The 21,439-nt window shown below is 35.3% G+C and overlaps 1 protein-coding gene across 2 annotated transcripts in view; it reads left to right on the top strand.

Annotated features, from left to right (window-relative positions):
- Gdap2 (ganglioside induced differentiation associated protein 2) overlaps positions 1-21,439 on the top strand; it is a 67,974-nt gene that overhangs the window by 14,735 nt on the left and 31,800 nt on the right. Inside the window, exon 1 of one of the 2 annotated variants that reach the window (XM_072008571.1) lies at positions 21,274-21,422. The exons of the other annotated variant lie outside the window; for it this stretch is intronic. The gene's annotated coding sequence lies outside the window, so the exon portion shown is untranslated. Of the gene's footprint in view, positions 1-21,273; positions 21,423-21,439 lie in introns of those variants that run through there. 2 annotated transcript variants of the gene reach the window in all.

The following is a 21,439-nucleotide window of genomic DNA, read 5'->3' as shown; positions in this document are numbered from 1 at the left end:
CTATTTCTCATCTTAATCGAACCATTAAATTCAATCGGTGCTACAATGACTGAAAAGAAAATTCCGTCTCCGGTGAGGATCTCATAATTTCTATTCGATTCTCTTGGCGTCACTTTCGATTTGAACGCGTCGTGGGCGTTAGCTTTCTGCCTACGTTTCCACGTAAAATATTCAGTGTTTTTCACGGACGCTCTCGTATCGATCAGAATGAATTCGTCTCAGCCGGTGATCCTCGTTGCGCGACATTCGGGACACGCGTCGCCTCCGGAATAAAAGGTGAAACGAGCGGAATTTGCACGAGTAAAGAGTAACAAGGAGACGATGGTGGAACGGGCCAAGACGAAATAGAGTACAAGTAGCAGGAAAATCAGCGACGTCACGTGCCACGTGCCTTCTTCAAATTTTATTCTATTCAAACGCTCCAGCTTCGATCACGTCTCGTTTCCTCTGTTCGATCGTACTTTCTCGTGATCGTCCGCCATTGCCTCGGTTCAAGTCGAGAATGTGTAGGATTTATGATAACGTTATTGGGAAACGCAAAGGAGAAATTGTAATTTAAACATGAATGTTTAAATTTATAATAAAAATTTGTTTATACGACATCAATCAAAGTTTCATATATCATTGATCCACGAAAGTATCTGAGTGTTTATCATAGAAAACTCTTACGTCTATGTTGTATGTTGTATGTGTCGTATAAAACACTTCGGAATTTTATTAGCACTGTAATGAGATACGAGGGTTATGATTGTATTGGTTAAATTTGAGATTCATCTGATTTTGTATATGTAAGTTACAATATTTATCGCAAATATTTGATAAATGAAAAATACTTATGCAAATATACCAACAATGTTTTGGTAAATTCATACTTTTATAAACGTAACCAATTAACCACAAAAATGGACCTGAAATAGAGATCTGTCTCATGTACTTAATATTAATAAGTCGTAGCGTATGGAATGTCTGATCATGATCAGCCATATCTGCTTAGGAAAACTTAATTGGATTCTAGAAACATAATACACGTAGAGCTGACTAATTAAAGAGATGGAACCGAAGTGAAGATTTATTTCATGTACTAAATATTAATAGACTGTAACCTGTAACGTATGAATTGTTTGATAACGATCGGATTTATCTACTTATACTTCACTGCATTCTACATAAATGATGCAATGTGTTTCACACGATATCTATGTAGGAAGCCGAGAACACTTTCTACAATCTCTTGAAACTTGGGCTTGTACCTATTTATTATTGTTATTATATTTCTAGATCATACTTTTAATTTACAAGTACTTTCCATTTAAACACAGAGTAAAATTAATGGAAAAGTTAACGCGGAGTTCGATGAATATACAGGTACGTTCCAAAATCGATTTTTGTCAGAAATTCTCCGCTTTATAAAAGTTCCTTTCTCCCACTTTATACTGATATGCGTATGCTTCCAAACTTTCTGCAGTAATTTATTCAAATTTTTTCGATTTTCTCGAAACGCCGATTCTTTTTATTGGAATTTCGTTGTTACCTCTGGGAGAAATTTAAATTCAAAATCCCGGAAATCGACTCGAACGAACGACAATAAAGATAATGTAGATAAGACAATGTGATTGTGATTTATAAAATTCATCGTCGATTATTGTCCAACTAAGATGTGATTAGAATTATATATTATATATTAGAATTATCGCAGTGATTTTATTATACATTTTCGACATATTAGCTACCCCTTATCGATTATTTAATCCTGTTCAGTCTGCAATCAGCCATGTTCAAGTATACTTGATAAACATTCAAATTGGATTATCTCAAAAACTAAGCCGAAAATGAAAAAATGTCATTCTATATCTTTTTCGTATTTTTTCACGATGAATCACGCGTCCACTTTTACATGTTATTCGGTCCGACTCTACATATCTCGTTTTACTTTCTTTGATACAAATTTTACACAGCAGCCGTTCCCATGTTGCAACTATCTTATTAGCAAGTAAATCGAATTTCGTAGATCTTTCTTCAGATATTTCCGTTTGGCGTCACGATGCCACTTTCTGTGTATTACTCCCGCGTTTTTCATATACGTACATACAATATCATTACATGATACGTAGAGAAGCTCGACGCCTGAATTTTTCAGGTGACCGGTGCCGTGCAACCCGTTCGTTCTCAGAATGGAAAATTGTTCAAAACTCGAGCGACTCTACGTGTGAATTTTTCACGCCAACTGGTCCATGTAACCTGCCTCATGTCCGAGATAATATTTTTCGTTGAAACCTTGCTTGTTGTTAACCTTAGCTTTTTAAGTTTTATACTAAGGAGATACTGCAGAAAAAGGAAGTATTTAAATATAATAGGATGTTAAGAATTTAAATTCATAAAAATTCAATGACGATGACTTCCTCTTTTGAAATTTCTTATAGCGAAATAGATTATAGTTGGACAATATACATACCATTACGTTAATCATCCATTTAACAACTAAAAGCGATAGTGCTGACGTTTGTTTCTCATGATTACATTAAACTGCAGCAATTATATCAATTATTCTTCTACGTGCCAGAAAAAATGTCTAGTATCGTTAATTTTCTAATAAATGTTTACACGTATCATTATCTTTTAATGCAGGATTTTTTAATAGATTTCTTATTTCATTTTCATGACGTCGAATTTTTACAGTCGTATAAAAATTTACAAAATTCAATATACTTGTATCTAAATAATTAGTATGTAAATGCTATGATAAATACAACATATTTTTATTTAAAAAAGAGAATGTTACGCAATTCAGATAGTGAGGTATCAAAATTGGATAAATAACTTATATAACGTGAGCCTTTGCGCTAAGATCTGAAGCTCTGTCAATATGCTTACATTCCTCTAAAACATTTCGAATTACCCGCGTATTATTCAAATACAGAAACTTGCGCCAAAAGTTTGGTATCGTGAAACACGTGTTCTTTGAAAAGGAACAGTGTTTCATTGTGCTATTGCGACGCAGTTCACTGTACCGCTAATCTAATAAAACAAAACGATTCTTACATTTCCTCTGGCTGATTCATGTCGTACACGCGCTGAATAGTTCACAGGTTTCGTGGCGAGATAAACACAGCTCTCTACGTCTACCTTCTCACGATTGCAATACGTTTTTCTACAGTTTCTCGAGCAATGTTGCGTAGCAACATGCAAAGAACAAAGAGCAGAAAAATTATCATTTCAAAACCAGAGGCAGATATTTATTAATATTTAAAAGTAATAAAATAAGTTTTAAGAAAGATGTACTTGATGATGTAAAAGATACAGGTGTCATATATTATTTTTTTTAAGAAATTTATTATATAGTTTCCTAGGAATATGTAGGAATCGTTTAATCGATGAAACCTTAGCAACGGACGAAATTCTGTAGAATTTTTGTTGAAATTATCATTGAATAAAAGACCATAGAGAAATGTATAAGTCGATTTTTTGTGGATTTTCTATTTTTATTACAATCTTGTGAAAGGAAATATGTAAATTAACGTGACCTAATTACAAAACTATTAAAAATGTATTAGAAATCTATTAGTATTGAAACCTATATAATTGAGACTCCATTAGATTTCAAAATAAGCGATAAGTAGATTGCAGATTTTTGTGCATTTATGAAAAATTTTGAAGCTGCAAAAATATATGACACATTGAAACTTTAATACTCGCTATGATATTTAGTGGAAGAAACAAATCTCTAATTAAATTATATTTTCTAAGTTCAGAACGAATAAACTTAAGAAACGCGAAGTATAATCTCGACGCACATATGTGTCTCAATCATACTGTTTTCTCTTGACTGTCGCGCAACCAGGAATGAATCATTTGTTAATTAGCCCGCTGGATGTCGTTCACGACTAAGATTCACGAGAACGCTAGTTGCTTCTTTTATTTTTTTTACTCCTTTCCTTATTATGACCAACGTATTCTAAGTTCGAAACAACAAATCTTATTCAGTCGTTCGTGTAGCTGGTTGTTTGCACGGGAATCAGAAGTTGTTATTGGCAAGAAATACCAGACGGTAATCCCTGAATGTTTTCCCAAGGAGAGTCGCGCGAATTAACGAGAAGAACGCGTCGTTGCGCGGTTCTTTCCGCTCGATTTTGCGTTCCAAACGTACGGTAACTCGCAAAAGTATTTCAACACTTGTACAAACTTTTTATGAATATACATTATATGTGTTACACGAGACGTTTTGAAGTATAATTAACACTGTAACGAGACTAGACTATCGTGGTTACGTTGATAAAGTATGAAACAAATCTGAAAATCTACATAGTAACTACAAGATATTTAATGCACGCATACAATTCACAGAGAACATTAAAGTGTTTGGACAGTAGATTATCTATTGTATTAATAAGCATCAATATTCAGTAAGACCATCTTTAACATATATTATGCGTTCAAGATTGTTATTCATGCTCTATACTAATTTTTTAATAAATATATTTTTACAGTAAGTATTTTGAATTTTTAATATACAGTTTTAGTTTCGTTTCAAATTTAACCAATTATGGTAATCGTGCCTTGTTGCGGTACTAATGAAATTTCAAAATGTTCTACGTAACACATACAATAAAGGCTATATGTACATGTACAAAAATATTTTGTGGTAAGTGTCGAAATATTTTCATGAGCCATTGAATGTACTAGAAATCTGTACGACTGGGAGTTCCATCAGTGACGTAACGTCACGGTAACGGCATTTTCAATGACCCGTGTGCACGGATATCGAATACTTACGTCACGTGTAGTCATTGTCGTTGCACGCTCGTTTCGATCGCAAATTTTAAGAAGATCTTACGTACAGCGCAAGAAATGAGATAAACCTTTGGCTTTGTTTAGATACAGAGATAAATGGACTGTGAATGTTTATGTAAATTAATTATTTTATAAAGACAACCGAAGGAACGGAGGCAGAAATTTGTATTATCCATTAGATGTTATAACAATTATAGCACGACGTTTTGACACTTAATTCTGGGAATGAATAACGTAAATGAATGCGTGTAATATACAAAAATATAAAATATACGCAAAGTAAAATATTCTCTAATTGCGGTAATAAAAATATTTATGTGCATAATTATTCGCAGTCCAGTGATAAAGTAATGTTAGCTTAGTGTACATATATTATAAAATATGGTTATTTTGAGATCTGAACTTGACAGTACCATACATTAAAATTGCAAGTTGTATAGATAACATTCGAGGAAAAAAATTTCAACATATTCGATATTCGATACCGACTGGAATATTTTTAAGAAGGCGACGTGTCTAAACATTGTATTTTATACGTAACACGCGTGCAGATATATCGGTTCGAAAGGTCGATACTCCACGAAGACGTTTCATCGTCGCCTCGCTTCTCCTCGCGATTAAAAACTGTCCTCGAAACATTCTAGTACATTTTATATATATGTATATGGTTATATGTATATGATGTGGAAACATCTACAGAACGTTGTTTCTGTCTATCCTATTTGCACGTGAGTAAAATTCTTTCAGAAATTTTCCAATTCGAACTGGTGCGAAATTTCGATGCTCCAAACTGCTATAAGCAATTTTGACACAGATAACGAAGATTTTGTGAGATATTCGTGCTATGTGTATAATAGTATTCGACGGAGAATACCATTCATGCCCTTGGTATTGATAGAACCGATATAGCCAGTTCGTAAACTGAAACATTTTATGACAACATCTATTGATGTATCTGTACGTATTTAGGCTCGTACACGTCATACGAAGGCTTTTTGAATTACACTGCACAGATCCTTCATTACCACAAATCTTTCGTGAACAACTTTCAGTAAATTTTAACAATTGTCGCTCTCGCTGCTACTGAAATTTCATTATTTCCACCCAGAGACGATATACCTTTCTATTAGAAATTTTATTACGTCTAACTTCGTTATCGATTATTATTGGGATTATTAATTAATTCATTCCCGATAAAAAGTTAAAAATACATATGTTTTTCGATTGATGCCAGAAACGAAAGAAATCTTAAATACAGAAATAGTTATTTGCCAAATCTGAATTCTTCATTCTTCGTCTCGTTGCTGTCAAGGGAGTTAGATTACTCATTTCACCCTTTACCGCTATTCGAAGGTTAAATTACTTATTTCAACCCTTCAAGCGTATCAGCTTCAGCTACTGACCGATTTTACGACATCATCGAATCTCTTTCATCAATTGTACTCGTTTCGTCGCTTGCTACAAATGGATAGTAAAAGTAGCGAATTTTGGGAATTTTTAGCACAGCACTTTGCTGGCTCCTTTACGAGGAAAGGAGACCATGCAAATTGGACCGTCTGGCTGCATTAAAAGACATAATCGAGAATATTCAAACGATTGCGTCACGCGCGGGAACCATTATTCTTATATAGCATCTCGACGATTGGTACGTCCCAACGAAAGGTCGAAAATAATTTACGACGACGTTAAGTAGCTCCGAGTCGCAGTTCCTGCGGTGGATCGCGAAGGAACTGAATCGAACACTATGGCTCGTTTCACGTTCGACAATATTCGTTCGTTCGAGCTGTAAGCTCTATCGACATTTAATTATCAATGTTACCGAATATTCCGCAATTGTGTCGCGATCGGTTTTCGTTTCGCAAAATTTGTACCTTTCTCACGCGTTACAGCATCGAATCGTAAAATATAAATTACGAAGTGGACAGACAATGATGAATGGAAAATAATTGTAATCCTTTTGTGCGATTGGAATCGCAAAAGAATGAATTATGAGTTAGAATTGTAATTTTTCGCAGCAACGAGTCGTAAAGCGTGAGTTATGAACTGGAAGATATATCTATCCGAAGAAAACTATCATTTTTTTGTAATTTTAGATCGCAAGGTATAAATTATCAAAATGGGACAGTTGCATGTGGATTGCAGCGATTGTTTTAGGCTGCTTCAAAGATTAAGGGAATATATAATGCTACCAATCTTTGATAATAACTTCAGACCTTTTATGATACTGTATACCGCGAGCTATGTAGATTTTATATAAAATTAGGACATGATAGTTAATAAGAATATCACGATATTTTTATAATAACTGTAAACATTTCTTGCAATAACTAATTTATAATAACTTCAAGACTTCGTATTAAAATAATTAAAAGAAAATAAATAAATGTACAACTCGTGAATGAAAAAAATTGCAATTTTCTTAGACTAATTCCAAGATTAACAAGAATACGCAAGTGACTCGTGGTCAGTTCGCGATAATTCTAATTTATTTTAATTATATTCTTACCAGTTCAAAGTAGCACTCTGTCGTAAGCAAATATGTCAAAAAGATTAATAAATAACTGTGTCGCGACAAAACGAGTTCGAAAATGTGCACCGTGCAAAGTGTCGTTCGATGGTATAATCTTATCAAAAGTTTTATCTGAATCCCGCGTGTAATCCTATTATATTCCCTACACTTCGCGCGATACGGCTCCACTTTGAAAATCCCAGTTGCTCACAAGACGAGGAGAAACCAATACATTCCTAAGTATTATACGCATTTATTCCATGGATTGGTTTACCTGGCTCGAAAGTGTTGTCCGACCGATTTCCAACGAGATTATTTATTAGAATTAAACGATGCAAATATTTTTCCCACGTATTTTGAGCATCGAAATATTTTAGAAGCATTTGTAACATTTAAAAATAATAGACAGATAATATTTCATGTATACGAAAGGATATAAAGACTAGAAAAAAAGTAAATTATCTACGCTGCTGAAAATAATTATAAAATTGTTCTCCGCATCACTTTGATTTTTACATCCATTCTCTGCGTGTGTACGTTTTTTTGAATTATTATATTAAAGTCAATTTTTCTCGCTAGATCGCGTATTCTTGTATTTTTCGAAAATATAAATTTGTATTTTTGAATGCAACTGAAGGAAGGAATTATTAAAAATTACAAGAAGTATTCTACTTTGAATATTTCATATAGTTTTGCATATTATATGCACTCTGTGCGTTTCTACATCTTCAAATTTCCCATGAATGTATAAATACCAGCAGTCTATTTGCCACAGTGTCATGAATAGCAAATCAATAAATTCTTAGTCAATCTGTGGATCCCAGAGTATTTCTATTTGCCCTGTTGCTGTAATAGAATTCTTCGTGGTAGTGGTCCTTTAATTATTTTGAGTGTAGTTCGATTTAAAAAGAGAGGGGCGACTTTCAGATATTCGAAACGTCTCCGCTTTGAAAACAGACGCACGAGTCACAGGTGGTACGCCATTCGTTGCCATCTTACAACTTTTCTTTTTTATCTTATATTATTTTGAAGCTTTGGTCTGGCTTACTTGTATGAAACACTGTATGATATATTATTATATACCGTCATCCATAAGTGACGGTCAAGCAAATTAACGCAAAAGAAGGATATTTGTTACGACATTTATTGTTTGAATATAATTCGTAATATTTATATTGAAATATTCATATTTCTTTCATTTTTAGCTCGACTTTTTTACTAATAAAAATTTGTTTGCGTTCGTTAGCGCTCGGTCCTATTACGAGTAGATAATCGCTTTAAAAGATCGTGTTATACAATATTCTAACACGTGATAGAATTGATCATACTGGGAAATCGACGCTATGTGTTCATTGTGTGCCAGTTTTAGACTTCTCGAAATTATCCTTCTATATAAACAATCTTAATCTTCTATCAAATTAATTGCAAGTGTGACTTCAACCACAAATTATGAGCGTCGTTTGATGATTCGATCTTTTACTCGATCGTAACGTCAATTTATTACAAAGATAAAAAAATCTGACATTAGTCGTTTTAACTGGTTAAATAATTCTCCTGTTACTTATACTTTTCACCAAAATCAAGAAATTTTTCGCTAATCTAGTTTATCTAATTGATTTCTGATAGACTCGTCATCGCACGATATTCATTCTCGAATCATTTGCAGTTGAAACAGCATTTCGATTGCGTGTCAAACGAAAGTTTATGCAAGAAATAATCAAATGTGATCTGAGAAAAATTAGCAGAATCTTTCATATCTTCTGTCGAACAACCAACAAACAGGACTGGAAAAATCATCTAGATGTTGGATGATTGCTTAGAAAGAATGTTATCGATGCTAGAAACCATTCGTCGACACATCGTTTGCACACTGATAACGCCATGGAATTGGCTAATATTTGACTGATAATCGATCTGCCAACTGCTAGCGCGATCTCGAGACCAGATCCTCGTTCTATGTTGCTCACTGACTCATCAGCGATTTTTCGAAGCATGATCGTTGCTCGGATCGCTGCTCGAATTGCCCCGGGCGAATTTTCTGATCGATTGTACCATTATTCGAGACGACACGATTACTTTAGAATCGTTGGAAACGTGGGTATTTTACAGAAGATGTCGTAATTTTGTTACAAAAGCGACACAATTTGAAGAAGTATCATATGTCAGCTAACTCTTCACGAACATAAGGCCTTTTAAAGTTTATACACTAAAAATGATCAAACTACTACGCGGAATAAAGTTCACTTTCATTGATTTTAAAACAAATTATAATTATTTTATATCATCAGTGGAAAACCTTGGAGGTAAAACAATTGATTTATCGTAGATACAAAAATCGTGGAATAGGATCCACTCCATCGATTTTAAACCTGTATGATCATTGAAAAATATGGCATTCGATAAAGAAGTGTAACATCTGGATCTTTTCCATGAATGAGATATTATTATATATTATTATTATAAGAGATATTATTAAAATATTAAAAACGGGGGAACTCTTTGATACTTGCAGCGTTAGTATAATTTTCCAAAAATGTATATACCATCGAATATTCGCAAGTCTTTTCGATTTTACGAATTACGCGAAACGAAACGCAGCAGATCGCACGCGCGCTTGCCCACGCGAACGTAACCGTGATAATTCGTTTACAATCGTCGACGTTTTCGCGCAAGCGCGTTAATTACCATCGAAAAAAGAAAAAGAAGAAAGAAAGAAAAAAAGATTGGAGGGATATTTTTATCTGCGACGATTCGTTTCCCCGCAATTTCTCTTTCGATCGACGTATCTTCGCCGGAGGATCAATTAAAAACGGTGTTTTCTCTCGCCCTCGGTTTCTCTCGTAACTGTTAATTTCACCGACGATTAATGCCATTGCTGGATGAAGCTGTCCCACGGGATTTTTCCTCTATGCAAATTCCACGGCTGCTTATTCTACGGTATGGAAAACGGTGACCTGGAAAGCGGGGCTCCATTCGTCGAGAACAATTTCCCCGTTGGGGCCAATAAAACCACGCGTACTACACCTTTTTTCCCTCGTCCACGTATCGATGAAACGTGACGAAGAAAACGGTGATCTCTCCTTTTATCGCGGTGCAAACGACATGGAATCAAACGATCAACGATCGTTAACCGTCGCGTACCGTCGCTCCTCTCGTCAGATAAGCCGACGTCGATATCGCCGCTTGTCACCTTTTGACTAGTTTCGGGAAATTTCCATCGTCCGTAAAGGTGAAATCGAACGGTGCAAGTATTTCTTGAAGAGAAAGTGAACTTGTTTTCTTTCCAAATTCAGTCAATCTTATTTTGTGAAATTAATCGAACAGTGAGATTAAAGTTAAAGGAGCTTTCAAGACCTACGAGACTTGTAAGGTGCGAACAAGTTGTGTTGTGAAAAGTGTTTTAGGAGAAGCTTCAAATAAAAGTTACTTTGAAATGTTTCATTAGAGGAAAATGGCACGTGGATTGAATTTCTGATATTTCAGTCTCTCGTTGAATTTACCTTGTTCAAATTCGAAGTGTAGAATTTCTGTTTTGCTTGTACCGACTTTGGCGAGCTGCTGGTAGCTCGTGAAACGTGTTAGCACGAACTAGAACGTCGTTTCGATAATTAATTGGGTCAACATGTTCATAGTGCAACGTGTTCATAGATTGCTACGTTCCAGAGATAGATTCTGTTGACTTTGATGTCTGAGTGATTTATCATTCATCATGATTCATTTGTTACTTTATTAATTATTTTGTTAATATTAGAAACACGGGATATTACATCAGTTACACTAGACTAGTGCATATTGCATACACAGAGTCTAGTACTTACAGCTAACAAGAACTTTCCTGTTCAATGTACTTATTTTATTAAAGAATAGTCGACTCGAACACTAAAATAAGAAATACCAACAATAAGAAAGATAAATCAATGAGACCAAACAAAGATGAGTTCGGGCAATAAGAAAAACTGAAGCGAAGACGCCAAGATAAGATTCCAACTACAGAAAGAAAACAACGCAAGGCGAAATATAATTAAAAAATGACAAACATAAATACATAAGAAAGAATCTCCATAGAAAGAAACACAATAGGAAGACTACGAGATTCCCTGAAATAAAAACGACCTATCTAAATAGAAATCTAAAAATTCCTGGAATATTCTAAAAATTCCTAGTATTCCCTTAAGGGTATATATCAAAAATGGGAGAATGGTAGCTTCAAGTATGCCGCGATATTGAACTAGAAAGTTACCGATGTGAAAATACAACACGATATAAGTGAACTATACACATTCGATAGTATATACCGTATTTTCTTTATAGTCTTTTTCACGCTGTAACTTGGGATCTCCATCTTCTCAGCTATCCGCCTATTCGCTCTTTCGTATGTTTTCAGAACGTACGTGTGTGTATCATATAAACTTCGCACGACTTTTTCACCGATCTTTAGCTTTATATATCGTGGAAGCTACAATATTCTCGTTTCTGTGTTATATCGAATTATCAATCGCAAATTCATTGGAATCGCGTCTAACAATCTAAGACGCTGAACAGATAAGGCGTTCCACTCTCGACAAAAGACGCGCGAAAGGACTGTGTCAAGAGCTCTTTGCTTTGGCTCGCGAAAGAACATGCCAACACGTCTCGATTTTCGTTCAAGATGTACGTAGTACTGGATATACATGCTACGACAAAAGAACGACAATGTAGGCTCGCTTGGTATCTTACAATTTAGAGAAAAACAATCTCAATACGAAATTTAATACTTTTGTCAAGAGAGAAACTAAAATGGGCGTATCATTGGATTAAAAAGAGCATAAAAATGTCAACGGGTCTAGGTACATTGGGAAAAGGTTAATATTCATTAGCACGCGAATGCTGATTCATTAGAAATGAAAAGCAAGATTAAAATACATCAGCATTAAAATTCGTATCGATTTGAAATTAGAGCAAACAACTAGGGGTACTAACATCTTGCAATCTCTTTGTCAATCAAAGATTGTCTAGTAACAGGATCCTGACTTTCAATATAGCGGCAAGTTTCTTGCAAATTATGATTTTTATATATGAAACTCTTTCGAAGTAACTTTAGATTGAAATTAATAATTATATGTATGGCTAGCCTCTTCCACCTGTTTAACGTACACGTATACGCTTTTTGATACATATATTTCTATCTTGCTTATTAAATATTCGCTATACAACGGCTGCAAAAATTACTTGTACACCATTGTACTCGTTATAGTATTTACATATTAATTAATTAGTTGAGAACTTGGAGAGCTTGTGGAAGATTAATTAGGTCAAGAAATGTAGAAGACGAAAAGACGATTCACTGAAAAATAAGAGTATGTTTAAATATTTTTCGTAATCGTTGTAGTTTAGATTCATTTAATTACTTAATTTCTCAAGGAACAAATTAGTGAATATCAGAAAAGAATAATTATTTCTTATTAAGAATAATTATTTCTCTGAGAAGAATAATATATACAACCGTTGAGCCTTAAGTTTCATTACTCATGAGATAATTTCATACACTCACGAATACTTATCGACAATGTATATCTCAAGAGATTAATTACCTTATGTAATTACGATCTGCATTATAAATTTCGCAGTCCACAACAACCATCTCAGCAACTTAATTCTAATAATATAGCTATTCATCCCAATACAACAATACACTATACAACGATACTTGAAAGAATCCATTGTTTCTTTCAACGACACAACAAACTTCATGCTTTATGTAGAAACTTTCAGCAGGTCTGATAAATTTCATATTTCGATCTACACTTTCCTCGATCCATTGGATCAACTAGAGAACTTGGCGATATTACTTCAGTCAATTCTCCATAACGCAATTAATGGGTCGAGTGGAGCGGAATCTGGAGATCCTCTTTTCCCTTGATATTTTTTTTCCGAGCCAGCTGTTTTCAGCTTCATCGGCGGGAACAGCCGGTCATAAAGGATTTGTTTGGAAGCCCCGCGTTACAGAACGGCGTAATATCGAAAAGGCTTCTTCGGTGCATTCGTCTGCCACGGTTAACACATTCCATCACTCCTTTCGCGAGTAACCAATGGGTCACCGTGCTGTCACGTTTAATCGTAGCCTGTTACGACTACGCATTCGATCGTGCTATCTGTTCTTCGTTTCGTTAACACGTTGAATGCTATCGGTGACCCATGTTTTATTAAATTTTTCAGAATGAATTTTAAATAAAATAGATTTTATGCAGTAACAAATAGACAACAGCGTGAATGGTGTTGATAACATCGTCAGAGAAAAAGTGGGCAAACATAGTATAATATTGCAAGGATTAAATGTTATGGTGATATATATTTCGATCTATCGCGGTTCCCGGAGCAAAATATCGAAAATATGTGAGTTTATAAAATTGGGAAAATATCTAGAAAAAATATTCCTTATACATAATTCATTGTACTCTAATTGTGGAAATTACCCATGAGTCTATTATTCTTTTTCTTTATCTAACGTTTATCGAGCTCGTGGCTATTTTTATACCTCGTCATAATGAATTACCTCGAACGACTTCAATGACTCGCCACGATGATGGTAAATTGTTTCGTGATTATAAGTAACAGGAATTTTTAATCTATCTATCTGTGTTATTTGAAATTCTTTGTGTTAGTGTTGGAGTTAAATTGAATTAATTGTAAAGGAGATACACACGGCTTAATAGGGAACATCAATGTTTTCGTTATCTACGTATTTCATTGTAAGTTATTAATGATACGTTCGTTATTCTTTGGATTCTTCGTACTATCGTTAGTCGACGTGGTTTATTAATAGTTGACGACATCTCTAATGATATTCAGCAGCATAAATTATTTAGTCAAGGCATTCTTTGTAATTCCTTCTGTCGACCCCTCCAATCAGCTGATTTAGCTAATTACTTCTCGAACGCCGCTTTCTTCGAGCTATTTCTGGCCAAATGGTATCTTTCAAAATATTAAATAGTTCTTCTTTTTAATTTAAGGAAAATATAAAACGTGAGATATATAAATTCGAAAAATCAGAGTTAAAAAATATTCGTCTTATAATTTTTCCAACGATTCGCAATTTTGATGTCTAACGTGTATTACCCCGAATGAAATATTTGAATAAAAATTCTCTTTAGCATCGTGAATAAATGATTTCATCTACATCTTCATGCACAAGCATAGTCATGTAATAAGAAAGCAAATAGTGTAAGGAAAAACCAAAAGATTATGATTCTTCGTAGGAATGAAACATTTACGTGATTAGGCACATAGCCAGGAGCAATTATGTTATTCAAGGAATTTGTTTCGACGATGAAAACCGCGTGTTTACGTATGTAAATTTGTACAGGTGGAGGCATGGACAGATTTGTTGAGCGCGCGTTCATCGGGGAATATTAATGGGGAACGAGTATGCATATCGTGCCGGATGGAATTGGGATAAACATGCATTCGCGATTTCTCGTTATCCCGGCGTTTCGATGCTCATGTTTATTCGCTTGCTGATTTAGAGGTGCGATTAAATTTTGGCGCACGATACCACAATTAATCAATTCTTTTAGCAGAGAAAATATGGCACTTCACGTTTCTAGTATATAAAATTATATCGTAGTACACTTTTTACAAAGTCAAAGAATCTTTCATGTTTTACAATTTATTTAATAGTCTCTAGGTTCCGAGGTTAAACACTTTCTAGCAAAATATTCTATTACTTCTCTATTGGAGGCAGGCCTACTTTTAAAGCCTTATTTTACTGAAACTAATTTTATTAAGTGACTATGGCACACCAACGTTGATAAATAGCTGAATTACAACGTAGCGTTCGATTTTGATCGGTATAATTCTCGTATCAAGCTTAACCTTTGAATCTAAACTTCACCGTGCTCTACATACCTTGAATACTCGAATTAACATCGAACCCCAATCATTATTTCAATAGATACAGTTTTATTTATTCAACTTAAGGTAAACTTAAACATCACCATTTCTTACCTTAGACATTTAGGTTACTATTGAACTTTATTATCACCGCTATTAAAATTTTTACCATCTCAATAATTTCGAGAAATTCTTTCTATTTCGACATTAACTACCAAAAATTCCTCTGCAAGAATGGCATCGATATACTCTGACGCAGAATGATCTGTCTGTTTGGCCTGGAGCGGGTAAAGGGATGCATTCGGTTTCCTCTCTGGTTGGCGAGGCATTTTGAACGAGAAGCCCCGCGGGGTGAGAAGCGAGACACGAAGTAGCTCGCAAATGTTCACCTTGCTTCGAATGTGGAACATCGATTGACCGGTGAGCCGTGTGTGTTAGGTCGTTTGTTGTTTAATAGAAAGGCGGCTGTGGGTCTCCGGGTGGGCGACGGCGGATGGGAAACAAAGCTCGTCTGAAAGCACGGCCCTGGCGACACGCGGCGAATGAAAGTCGTACACTCTCTCGTTCGAGCCTTGGGGTGGCTTTCGTGGTTGGTTTCCCTTTTGACTCGCTGGGAAACAGGGCCAATTACGACCCGACGTAATCGTGATCGCCCAGCGGCACGGGAACAGTCAGCACAACTTCGAACGTTAATTCGTCCGGTTGAATTTATTTCTCCATATTTTCGATCGAAGAAAACCACGTTTTAGCAAAGTAAAGCGAGGGATTGATACAACGCAGAGTTCGTTCGAGGCAGATGTACCTAATCGAGGAATAGATAAAAGCCACGGTGTTAATGGTATCAGTTCGTTAAATTTAATTAAATTCGATTGCGCTCGTATTTGGATTTTAAAGAAATGAAAGTTCGCTTTCGATGGGTTGGATAGCGTTATTCCGACGAATTTAATCAGACCGATTCTTCCATAGTCGAGATTGTTTGGTGCAAGTATTTTTATCGGAAAGGAACGTTTGTTTATAATATTTTGTACCGGATTTTATAGTTTCAAATTACATTTCTCAGTATTCCTAGGAACTTTTAATGAGAATACTGTCTTATTCGTGTATTTGTTTAAAGATTAATTTCTTCGTTTACTTTTATATAATATTGTAATGAAATTTAAACAAACTTCTTCGGAATATGCTGTATATTTAGTAAAGTATCTAACAATATTTGCCTGCACGATAGACGCATCCTGTACCGATGATTAAAGTATAGAACTTGCATCAAAGAGATGAAAACGAAGAAAAAGTGTCTCTCATACATTTTACAAAAAAAAAAAAAAAAAGAAATAAAATTTCTATGAGAAACTGTAATTTAGTCATTCTAATAATTTTAATATCAAAAGACCCATATTTTTGAAAAAATGAATTGCGTCGCAGTTCGCGCGATGATTTAATTCATTAATTAGGCAAATTATTCGATCGATACTTGAAAAACTAAATCAAACCGCGTTTCAGAAGAGAATTTTTTTAATAAATTCTCTAGAGTGGTGCGCTTAAAGTGAACACAATTATAGAATGGAGAAAATCAAGAGTATTTGAGGTGGAAAGTATGGTTTGAGTGTTCTTCGAACTCAATTTGCGTTTATTGTTTCCGATCGATTCTTCGACAGGTATACTGTCCTGGGTACCTCGTTGAGTAGTGGCAATTTCCAGTAACTCGTTTGAGCTGATGCAGTTAAGACCGAGAGGAAAATCTAGCTTCGAGGTTAATTAATTTTTCCGGAATTATTCGAAACAGTGGATTCGTTTTACCCCGTTTCACGTGCAATGGAAACTCACCCCGAGAGAATAAAATTATTAAATCGAAGAACAACTTGTTCAGTGCTCGTCTTGCGTGGACGCAAGAAATCTGTGTTATTTCCAATCTGACACGACATCTTACTCTAATTAAACACACGGCTAACCGTATCATATTTCCAACAAATGTTCGTAAACTAGATTTATCACGATTGAGTGAAATGTATATTAAACTCGGTGATTCATAAGATGATCGTTAATAAAGTAGAAAGATTATTATAAATATACGGATTAACCTTTATGTGGAGACCCATTGCCATACATGTTAATAAATCTCAGATTAGTTGGCGGTTTTATTTCTAGATCACTACGTTATAAAGGTTAATCCAATATAATTATCTTATCCAAAGATGCGTACTTGTTTGCTAAGATCTTTAACAATTGAAAATTTTTGAACATTAAATTTTTCTTTCTTAAAGATTTTTCACAATTAAAAATATACTACAAACGCTGAATATTTATTTGTGAAGATTTTTTACCAGACAACATAGGTTACAATAATGAAATAAAAATTAGATCTTCCTTAACGACGAGTAGTCTGCGATTAAATATTGATAAGAAGACAATTAACGAAATAGACAGATTATTGTAATCACGAAGATTAAGGAAGAAACGTGACAAGATCTCGACTTAAGCCAAATATCACAGAATCGAGATTTCCGGCGGCGTTAAGCAGCAGCAAACGTATCGAGCTTAGCCGTAAAAAGCACAGTCACGCAAGCTACTAACAACCACTTGCATCGTGGAATTGCAATTATAAGGGGGCAATAAAGATCACACGAGACGTCATAGGTGAGCTTTTGAGAGATAGAAAAAGAAAAAGACCTTTATTGGTAATCGTTTAATCTAGGTCATAGCAGGAGATATCTTTATCTTCCCTCCAGGATAGTCGAAACCGTAGAAATAGTGGTTCCCGAGGGGAAAGAAGGGACAAAAGGAAGTTTTCCCTCGGAGAAACGGGAACTCTTCTAGACAGCCGAGCGCACGACACATTTCAAAGTTCGATCGCTCGATATCGAGCTGGAAATTGTGGAAAAAAGAAATTGAAGCATACGAAAACTTTGCGACAGTTGCATGTAGTATATAGGAGTGGAAAGCAAATGAAATCTCGAGCTGTCTCTTCCTTTCTCTTCACTTATCTTGGAAGTTTCCTTTGAATGATTGATGGGCTGGAAGTTTGTTGGGAATAAGGACGAGAGATAAGGTGGAAAGAGTTCTTTGGAGGTGGAGTATGAGGCTCGATTTCGAATGCATGTTCAAGGATGATGGTGGTAAAAGTGGAGGGCCCTTTACAGCCGATTAGCTCGTCGGCGTTTGCCTTTGTGCTTGGAATAGATTGAAACATTAACCCTTTCGTGGTAAGTCGAGGTTGAAGTGATCTTTCAAAAGCGTCACTACCGTACCTCTGTGTTTCTATCATTCTGAAAATTGTTTCCAACTATTTTAGAATCGCAATAGAATTTCTTGTATCTGCGAACCGACTTAGGTTTTGAGATCCAATGTATGTACGATACGTGCACAGCATGTTTGATAGTTTGATTTAATTAAAGATGCTGCACGTTGACGTGACTAACCTTTCGCTCGCGCCAGCGAGATTAAATTTAATTAAAAACTTTAGACAAAATAGAACGTCACAACACTCGTCTATTATACAGGTGCCATTCCGGGGGCGTATGCGTTTCGAAGTTCTCGCTCTTGGCAAGTGCAACTGACGATCGTGAATTAATAATGGGAGTGATAAAGTGACAAAACTACTGGGATGAACGTCGGCATTTATTAAAAAGAAGATTTTTTTATCAACACAATTTCTTATGTTTCTTGTGATTGTTCTCAACTAGTACGTGTTCAACACTATAGTCGTAGAAACTTTATAATTTGGATTTATTTTCATATCTTCTAGGCGATTAAAAAGTTTTCATTTTATGCTAAAGCTTTTCTTCAAACATTACTAGCTCTTATTGTTAATCGAAACAAGAACAATATTAGAAGTCAAAAATTCAATGATCGTATGAACATTGATGAAAAGGAATATCCAATGAAGTTCAACGTAGAATTACATGGGTTAATTTTCTTATGAAAAGAAACATTGAAATTGCATGTTATCGCCGGCGAATATCTAGAATACGTGGCCATGACCCCCCACGTAGCTTTAGTTCGATCTTGGCAGACAATGTTTCCCTTTAAAATCGATTAAACCGGATGTGTTCTTAACGCGCGCACTCGTACCAAGAACTTTGCAGGGTAAACATCAGAATTCATTTATACGATCGATGGAGCATCTTGCTCCACATTCGTCAAGGTTTTAACCGTTCGTACACGGCGCTGCCATAAAAATGCTAATTTATTCCATTGTGCATTGTTACTTCAGCTACTCGAATGTTCCACTGATAAGAATTTTCTACCGACGAACAATTTGCGGTTTCTCGCGTCTCTGTTGACACGAACTAGCAAAAATTATGGATGGAATGTCACGTTTTCATAGTTCCATTTTCCTCTTCCTACACCTTCTCCATTTTCATCGATAGTTTCTCTAAAACAAATTGACAAATGGTTTTATGCAAATAATATCTAGAGTTTCTTGCGCGATAGAGAGGAGTTTTCAGGAATTTGATGGAAGAAAAGTAGGGTCCGATCGATGAGAAGTGGATCTTCGCGAATGACGCATTCTGAATACGCATTCCAGATCCTCCCTGTTTCCAACATTTAACAATATGTTATACCTAGAAAATGAACTACATTGATGTACGCTCAGAAACTGTTTGTCTCTTATAAAAAGATACTTTTTCTTTCCCTCTTTGTTTTCTACAAAAATATTAGAATTCAAAAGTTCTGTTCTAATTGAACGGTAAATATTTATCAAATAAAGATCTTCAACTAACTTTTGCTCTAAAGGAAGGACTGATATTTTTTGAGAATATAATAGATTAGGTTAATCAACGTAATTCTCACTTTTGCTCATCTCTAGCGCTTGGAGCCACCTGAGGTGGTTGAATAAATTAGTCGTTAAATGATAAAATAAATGGAATATGTTTTTGCTTGCTATTAGAAATATTCATTTGTGACACTTACAATGGATGAAGAGATAATTGATTTATAAAATAAGAAAAAGGCAGTATAATTTTACAAAATAAAATTATATTTATCAAGGGTTATAATTAAGATCTGGTATATATCCCAGACTAGATCACTGATACCAATGTGATAAAATTAGTTACTTTTATACTAAACAATTGTCACAGTTTAACAGTATATCATCTTCTGTTTTAGTCTGAAATAGTACCTTTGTAATTTTTATATTTAATTATCTCGAAGGCGAACTGGAATTTCACCATAAATTAATAACTAGAAGGTACATATATGTAATTACACGATGTTGTAATTGAAATTTTTAGGATTATTGTTCTTGTATTTAGTTGGTGTTTATCTCTGATGTACCGACATTTATTGTAAAATCTTGTTTTGTATGTTTTCTGTTTTGTTCTGTTTAGTAAAGGTTTAGTAACTTCTACTACGTTGTCCGTAGCATCGTACGAACAATATTGTGTCGTGAGATATCTCGTCCATGGTTGTGAAACGGTTAGGAAGGATAGCAGGGACCTAGTAACGCAAAAAGGTCGATGATCCTGTTCTTTATGGGGTTGTCGGGATATAAGTTCCGCAGCAGGACAGACGGCGCCAGCCTCTGTCTCCTTGCCATTAGGGAAGCCTACATTCTGTGTCCAACACGGACGCACGTTTCATCGTTTCCGTGGAGGGAGATCTCACACAGACGGGCTTTAACGCGCAGCACGTGATTGCATGCGCACAGGACGACACGGGTCCTCCACGAATTAAGTTGTTTTTCGAAACTCCCGATCGGGGTTACGTCCTTGGACGCCCGCTGCTCCCGTTAGCCCGGGGTGTGCCCCAGATTTTCATCGATAGCACTGTTTATTTTTAGGTTTCCACAATATCGGAGATGGTCCGCGCGTCAGCAACTATTTCATCTTCGGCTTGGGGTAACTTTCCCGACCTTGCCTCCCTATAGCGTTTTATGACCCTATTAAATTCGATAAAGTCTTCCCCTATATTGTATTCCTGTGTATATATCTATACAATTTCGCCGTGTGATCTAATTTTATTATTTACCTCGATGTGTGTCAGTATCTTATATTGTGTCTTATTTCATTGAAACGATAGAACACGTGGCGTTCGATGCGATTTGAATTTCGCGTCAACTCGAGCGCCACGCTGCGCATGCTCTTTAGTCGACAGCGTGACATTTTGCGGAGGAGTATAACAAAGAGAATTCGATATTCGTGAATGAATGATGTGGAAGAATGGTAGAATAGAAGATGGAGGGATTTGTAAATGTCTCGGGCAACACATGAGGAATTTACATCGGATTATTTTTAGCTTTAGTTGACAGAAGAATGAGGTTAGGCTAAGGTTAAT

The sequence above is a fragment of the Bombus fervidus genome, chromosome 8, assembly GCF_041682495.2.
Source record: "Bombus fervidus isolate BK054 chromosome 8, iyBomFerv1, whole genome shotgun sequence".
Classification (NCBI taxonomy): Eukaryota; Metazoa; Arthropoda; class Insecta; order Hymenoptera; family Apidae; genus Bombus; species Bombus fervidus.
Note: the sequence above shows the minus strand (reverse complement) of the source record. Positions and strands in the feature narration are given on the sequence as shown.